This window comes from Hemiscyllium ocellatum, chromosome 5 (assembly GCF_020745735.1).
Source record: "Hemiscyllium ocellatum isolate sHemOce1 chromosome 5, sHemOce1.pat.X.cur, whole genome shotgun sequence".
Taxonomy (NCBI): Eukaryota; Metazoa; Chordata; class Chondrichthyes; order Orectolobiformes; family Hemiscylliidae; genus Hemiscyllium; species Hemiscyllium ocellatum.
In genome coordinates this window covers 8186495-8195005 of record NC_083405.1, presented here as the reverse complement: position 1 = coordinate 8195005, position 8511 = coordinate 8186495, and positions in this window count along the sequence as shown.

The following is an 8511-nucleotide window of genomic DNA, read 5'->3' as shown; positions in this document are numbered from 1 at the left end:
CTTTGTGTTTCTGTGGGTGCTCACTCAATCCTTTACTTCTGTTTTACATCAATTTCACACTGTATGTGAGGGTGGGAATGAATTTGTCAATACAAATACTCCAACCGAAACCCGCCCAGGTCAGGACCTGTTTCTGCTGCTGATGTCGCTCACGGGGAACAGGAAAATAAAGATTCAGTCATACATCTTACAGGGACACAGAGGTTACAATCACCAGGAATGGCTACACAGCTTAAAACTCTCTTCTCAAGAAAAAAGGACGCTGGAGAGACAACCAAGTACAAGTAGAAAGCTTTATGGCTGCATTTTCAGAGATTTGAGGTTGAAATCATTGGGTTTGAAGCATGTTTCATTGCCCCAGATCATCGAAGGTGCTATCTAAATGTGCCTCTTTCTTTCTGTCTTTTTGTCTGAGTTAACAATCAGATGGACAGGTCAGTCAGTGCCTGTGTGCTTTCCCAAATCCCTGACTGAATCTGTCTCCCCCCACAAACTCAGGTGCCTCACCACACTCTGTGTCACGGAGAATCTCTGCCGTTACAATGAGAACTGTCTTTGCTGTGACCTCTCCTCGTATTTCCACCTAATCCCCACTTCCCTTCATTAAATCCCAGCTGCCTCTAGTCCACCCACACGGGCATGTTGAAGAGCATGACAGGAGAATGGATTGAAACCGAGAGTTCCATAGCCAGAATGAGAGAGGAAGGAGGAAATAAACGGTGATTGTGGTTAAAGTCTGATTGAAGATTTGTAGCTCGGGTGTCCGTTGTTGTTGTTCTGTTCGCCGAGCTGGAAGTTTTTGCTGCAAACGTTTCGTTCCCTGGCTAGGGAACATCATCAGTGCTATTGGACCCTCCTGTGAAGCGCTGCTTTGATGTTTCTTCCGGTATTTATAGTGGTTTGTTCTTGCCGCTTCCGGGTGTCAGTTTCAGCTGTAGTAGTTTGTATGTGGGGTCCAGGTTGATGTGTCTGTTGATGGATCTTCTTGCCGTTTCCGGGTGTCAGTTTCAGCTGTAGTGGTTTGTATATGGGGTCCAAGTTTATGTGTCTGTTAATGGAGTTTGTGGATGAATGCCATGCCTCTAGGAATTCCCTGGCTGTTCTCTGTCTGGCTTGTCCTATGATGGTAGTGTTTTCCCAGTCAAATTCATGTTCCTGGTTGTCTGAGTGTATGGCTACTAGGGATAGCTGGTCGTGTCGTTTTGTGGCTAGCTGATGTTCATGGATGCGGATTGTTAGCTGTCTTCCTGTTTGTCCTATATAGTGTTTTGTGCAGTCCTTGCATGGTATTTTGTAAACTACGTTAGTTTGGCTCGTGCTATTCAAAAGAGCCACAACACACTGCAGTACACCAGAACTGCGAAAAGAGGAAGAGGAACACCTATACAAGGTATTCGCCAAAAACGGATACCCACGCAACTTTATCACCAGATGCCTAAGAGATAGACCACGGAACGAGGACATTCCACAACCAAAAGGACTAGCCACACTACCATACGTCAGGAGCGTCTCAGAACTGACAGCCAGACTACTGCGACCCTTAGGACTCATAACAGCACACAAGCCAACTTCCACACTCAGACAACAACTCACTAGAACAAATGACCCAATAGCCAGCACGAGCCAAACTAACGTAGTTTACAAAATACCATGCAAGGACTGCACAAAACACTATTTAGGACAAACAGGAAGACAGCTAACAATCCGCATCCATGAACACCAGCTAGCCACAAAACGACACGACCAGCTATCCCTAGTAGCCATACACTCAGACAACCAGGAACATGAATTTGACTGGGAAAACACTACCATCATAGGACAAGCCAGACAGAGAACAGCCAGGGAATTCCTAGAGGCATGGCATTCATCCACAAACTCCATTAACAGACACATAGACTTGGACCCCCATATACAAACCACTACAGCTGAAACTGACACCCGGAAACGGCAAGAAGATCCATCAACAGACACATCAACCTGGACCCCACATACAAACTACTACAGCTGAAACTGACACCCGGAAGCGGCAAGAACAAACCACTATAAATACCGGAAGAAACATCAAAGCAGATCTTCACAGGAGTCTCCAATAGCACTGATGATGTTCCCTAGCCAGGGAACGAAACGTTTGCAGCAAAAACTTCCAGCTCGGCGAACAGAATCACAACAACGGTGATTGTGGTTCCCAGCGGATACAGACTCCAGGATTAATCCTTGTGGGCATTCCTGCAGTAATATGAGACAGCATTCCATGACGAGAGTTAAACCCGGGTGGCAGGAGAGGGAGCCACTGAACATTAGCAGGTTTAGTTCAAACACGGAAGGTTTGTTCAGTCAGAAACAGTGTGTTAGACATGGAGGTGAAGTCAGCAGTGAGGGGAAACGTTACCACAAGCTGACGATGGATAACTTTCATTGGAACAAGAGGAGGCCATTCAGCCCCTCAACCCTGCTCTGCCATTCAATAGATCATGGCTGATTTGTGGCTTAATTTGCAATAAACTCATCAATAAACTCCTCTGCAACACACAAGATGAATATTGAAAAGCTAACCATCTGCAAATGCTGGGAAATCGGAAACAAAATCAGACATTGCTGGAAATTTTCAGGAGGTCTGGCAGCATCTGTGGAGAGTGAACCTTGGGGACCAGTGACCGGTCAGGTGACCAGTTGCAGCTGACCATTCTGCCTTTTCTGTAAGACTCTCTGGAACAGGTTCTGGTGCGGGGGGCGGGGGTGGGGGTGGGGGATGAGATTGTCAATAACCACTGAAAAAACAGGAGGATGCGCTCAATCAGAATAAAACCCATTTTGGTCTTTCACTTTTAATTCAACTGCAATATTTCTGAAATAGGATAATAGACCAGAAAACAACTCTTCATGACATTGGGTCTGGGAAACGGTGTTAATTCTGACTGGTCCAGCCGCCATGTGAATCCAGACCCTGAATAATGGAGTTGACTCTGAACCATCTCCTGGGCAGTCAGAATGGATGACAAATGCTGCCCCAGCAAGTGATGCCGTGATCCCATGAACAAACAAAACAAATCCAATCGCTGTGGTTAGTTGTGAACTCGCTGGTGTTATTGGAATGTTTATGGGGTAAAGGGAGAAGAATGGCATTCAGTGAGGTGATCCTTTGGAGAGCTGATGAGCCAATCAGCCTCCTTTTGGACAGTAACAATTCGGTGAATAATTAATTCTGAGCCCTCTAAGGAAATATAAGGGCAAGGTTTGCAAAGAGGTCAGATTGAATGAATATCTCGGTGAACACAAGTGAGACACAGGTACAGAGAGGCTTTGGGATGGATTAAATTAAATCTTATACATTTGCACAGTCATCAACATTACAGCAGTTAAAACTGGGAGTGATCAAGAGAGTTGAATTAGAGCAGCAAATTAATCTTCAACATTGATGCAGCTAAAGGGGATGCTGGGTAAAGATACTGTAGTTAGTGCTTATTTTATTCCAGGCACACCAGCCTAGGAGCACATCCATCCTTACTGGATCTGTCCTATCGAGCTCTTGAAGATTTCTGTTCATTTGAAGTGTTTCATGTTTAGATACTCCAGAGAAGACAGCTTCAAGCTCCTCAATCTCTCCTGCCAGGGCAATGCTGCTGTTAGAATTCAATTCACTGGCATGTTACTGGCTGCTTCATGGACCGGAACTGGCAATTGAGACCAAAAGGTTACTGTATAAAATATCTTCAATGGTATTGCCATACGTGAGTGGTTTTAGGAAAATGACCTTGACTTACGGGCATTGAGTGTCAGAGCACTTCCTGTTGTGGGGCATCCTGTTTAGATACAATCTATTGATAACTATTAGAACTGACTAGTAATGGCTCTGGCAAAGTGGTCAGAGCATTATGGCTGTCATCGAAGCTGGTAACAAACTTCCCATGGGTTAAAAATCATAAATGATAGAGTAGGTACGAGGTCTGATGACACTGTTGGAATATTGATGTTGTTGGCAATCACATTAACTCGGCAGGAGTTGACTGAATTCATATTATTTCTTTCTGAATCTCGGGATGTCTCTCTGGGCAGTAAGTCTCCACAAACATCAATGAGCAGGGGTCATCTGTTTTGATTTAAATTGCTCTATAGCACTGCTGCTTCACAGCACCAGGTACAAGGTTGGAGTCCAGCCTTGGTCAACAGCCTGTGTGGAGTTTGCACATTCTCCCCAGGATATTGTGGGTCCACTCCAGGTGCTCCGGTTTCCTTCCAAAGTCCAAAGATTTGTGGGTTAGGTGGATCAGTGATGCTAAATTGTCCACAGTGGCCAGGAATGTTCAGACTCGGTGGATCAGCCATGGGAAATGCAGTGTTCCAGGGGTGAGTGCTCCAGATGGGATGCTCTTTGGATAGTTGGTGGGATTTGATGGGCCAGTGCTCTCCTTCCACACTGTCGGGATTCTATTCTATCATTGAGGATAACAGCGATACAACAGGGTGTCCTTGGAGAAGGAGCACGTAGCTTGTATCAATTCTCCCGCTGCCTTTAGATAGAGATGGGCACCACAGTGGATACAGTGCTTTATCTCCATCGCTGCCTCCTCACCCCAAACTCTACTTTGATTTGATCCCTTCCCACTTTTGACATTTGTAATAGTTTGCTTTGCCTGTAAGGGGCGTTGTTTGTAAATATTCAATTGGTTACATGGGGGGTTAACTGCTGGTGATTATATGGGAACCAAAATGGGGTAATGGCGTAATGATGATGTTGATGGTGGGAAGGTTGCTCAGCGGTGTGTGATAACGCTTCCGGGTCAGAGAAATGGGGAATAAAGAACACTTCACAGCTCACAGAACCAGAAATGAAAAGCAGTGAAATCAAACCAAAGGTTCAGACAGGGAGGGAATATTTCCCTGGAGCTTGAGTAACTGGAAAGTGATGGTGTCCAGGAGTAGACAGGATTTGTTTTACAGGGCGTTTGAAATTTTAAAAACTGTTATATTCAGATCGTTTCATTTCTTTTCTTTTAGTTTTATTTATTGTGGAATAAATAGCTACAATATTTTAAAACCAAATTCACAAACCTTGTGTTAAAGACAAATGTTAAATAAAATTCATTAAACCATCCCTCACTGAAAAGGGATGTGGAAGTGCATTCGGCTGGAGAATCGCTGCCCTGGGTAGTTCTTACTACTCGGGCTACATGGCTATATACATACATGAGAGAGAGTAGCAGGAGGCCATTCGGCCTTTCAATCCTACTCCACCATTCAACGGGAAACAGGTGACCATCCAGCTCAGTCTCCTGTTCCTGCTGTGTTCCAATCCCCTTTCATGACTTTACCTCAAAGAACTATATCTAAGTCCTGCTTTGGTTTCACTGCCTTTTGTTCCAGTGACGTTGCGGTGTTACTGTGTGGGTGTAGGCAGGGGTAATGTGATGGTGCTGCCTCCTGGAGGATGCACTCAGCATCCCTCATCATCCTGCAGTAACATCAACTGGGGTTCAGCAACTTGAGACAGAACCAATTTCCAGGATATGGGCATCACTGGCTCAGCCAGCATTTATTCCCCATCTCTAGTTACCCTTGAGAAGATGGTAGTGAGCTGCTGTCTTGAACCATTCACAGTCCATTTGGCGCAGAGAGACCGACAATGTTGTGAGGGAGAGTGTTGCTGTATTTTGGCCGAGTGATTCTCTATCTTTGGTTCTTCAAATGCTGGTGAACTTAATCATAATCTGCACAGGAGTTTGAGATTTCAGTCTGCAAATCTTCACCATCTAGCACCCTAAATAAACAAATATGTACAGGTTAGATATTCAGAGCAGACAATTCTAGCTTTTCTGGAAATCTTTTTTCCCTTTCTTCGCCAAAAGCTGTAACCCTCCAGCCCACTCACTCTCTCCCACCATTCTGACTCTGCTGTCCCTAATGTACACCCTCCCCATTCTCATGGAGTTACTGATAAACAGATCCATGCCACCACTTCCCGTCCCTGGTTAGACTCTGCACCCTTTCTGGGTTTACTCCTTTCCCTTCAGTTACTGCAAGTCAATAATGTAACAGTAGAATAAATCAAAAGGAAACAGAAAGGGAGGTGGCAGATCATGGAAAGAAGAGGAACCTTCAGTCTGGGAGAATGGGTCAGATCCTTCTTTGTTTCCCATTGGTCGATGCCCAGTGTTATGACAAGTTGGGGATGGAACTTTGACCCCCCCTAACCCATCAATACTACAAGCTGATTGGTCGCTCCTCCAGTCAATCACAGTGTCAAATGCTTTCCGCTAATTACCCCAAAGCACATGCTCCAAAATCCGCCCATATTCTGTACATGTGCAGGTCTGGGCTTCCCCGCACACGCGTGGTCCCTGCCTCAGGGATTGTGGGAGTTGTAGTCACCATGAAGCCACTGGAGACCTGTGTCTGGATAGTGAATGAAAGGTGTGGGCTGGAGGGTGTTGTGTATAGGATCCCCATTCATACACGGGCTGTTACTGGATTTCACTGAGACACCTTCTTCCACACCCCGATTTCTGAAGTAAGGAACATAGATTCCGCCAATTGCGGGTGGGGAGGTTAATAAGGGGTAGCAGAATTTAAGCAGAGATAGCTGAGTGGTTAGCACATCTGCCTCACAGCGTCAGGGACCCATGTTTGATTTCAGCCTTAGGCGTCTGTGTGGCGTTTACACGTTCTCACAATGTCTGCGTGGGTTTCCTCGGGTGCTCGAGCTTCCTCCCAAAGATGTGTAGGTTAGGTGGATTGCCTATGCTAAATTGCCCACAGTGTCCATGTGTGTGCCGGTTAGGCCATTAACCATGGGAATTGCAGGGTTACAGGGACAGGGTGGGTCTGAATGAGATGCTCATCATAGGTTGTTGTGGACTGGATGGATGAATAACCTGCTTCTGCACTATAGGGACTCTATTCTCAGGAAGAAGAATGTACCTATCTCAATGTGTTGCAAATCTGTGGAATTCCCTATTCAAATGTGGTGGATGCCAGGACAATGAGCAGATATAATGAAGAGATACAGATGTTGAATTTGCAGTGAGATGAAGGGTGAGAGAGAGAAGGTGTGAAAACCCAGCTGAGACCGAGGTGAGCTCAATCATCACCGTATTACATGGTGGGGCTGGTTCGAAGGGCTGCATTGCCTGTCCTGTGCCCAGTGCTCATCTTCTTAAGGTAATAACTGGAAAGCTGAATCCAAAACTCACCAGGATATGCAGGATAGTCAGGTGGGTTAGTGTTCCAAACTTAGATAGTGAGGAAGCGTGTGGGAGATAATGATTTTGCAATTTTAAACTGAGGGGAGACAGTGATTTATGGTTTTAGACTGTGTCGTACATTCACAGCGTCCAGAATACTCTGTTGTGAATATCTATCCTGTACTTTATTACAAAGCGAAGGTCTTTGACAATGAACTGCACAACACCATGGAAAGATCCCCTCAACTTGTAATCTGATAGAAGACTTCTGATAAATCTGGTTGAACTTAGAACACAGCTGGAAAGCTGTAAGATTAGATCCAATCCCATGATCCAGTGCTTAAACAAAGGAGACTACAATAGGATGAGGCAGGAGTTGGCTAACGTAGACTGGAAGCAAAGATTGTACCGTGGGAAAGTTGATGGACAGTGGGGGAATACCAAAGCAATTTATCGAAGTGCTCAGCAAAACTATATATCAGGGAAAAGGAAGGACTGTCGGAAAACGAGTAATCTGCCCGTAGTGTCCAAGGAAATAAGGGAGTCTATCAAATTGAAATAGAAGGCTTACAAATTGGCAAAGACCAAGGAGAAACTAGGAGATTAGAAAAACTTTAAAGATCAACAGAGAGCTAGATGGGACTGGGGGAGAAAAGTGATAAGTAGCTGTCCCCAGGGCCAGAATCGCAGTTTACACTGCTAGAGGGGAACCTATTGTGTGGGGAACATATGGCCTCTGTAATTGTTGAAGCACTTAACTGTTACCATAGAGATAATCCTGATCAAGTTAAACATCACAGCACACTCCAAAAGCTTGTACTTCCAAATAAACCTGTTGGACTATAACCTAGTGTTGTGTGATTTATGAGTTTGTCCACCCCCCAACACCGGCTCTTCCACATCAGAATCCTGATAGACAGCCCCACTGAAACTGAAGTGCCTGTCAGATACTTGAGGGAGTCACAGGGGTGTATGTTTTAACCACAAAGTGTGAAACTGAACTAGACTTTCTAACTGACCGTTGCCATGGAGATAATACTGAGAGACAGAGTCTCTATTCAAACTCCCAAACCACAAAGGTATAAGAATGGGAACTGTACATCGGACAGGCGAGGAGTTACCTGATGCTGCCTGGAGGTGTTTTGCATGTACACTATCCAGATAACTGCCATGTTTCATCAATAAAGACTCAAAGAAGACCTCTCAGAGTTCTGTGCCCAGTTATTCCTATCCAGCAGGGTTCAGAAATATGAGTACACAGCAGTCAGTCTTCACAGTGGAGGATACGAAGAACATGCCAGTAATTGATAAGGAGACTGAGGAAGGGGAAGAC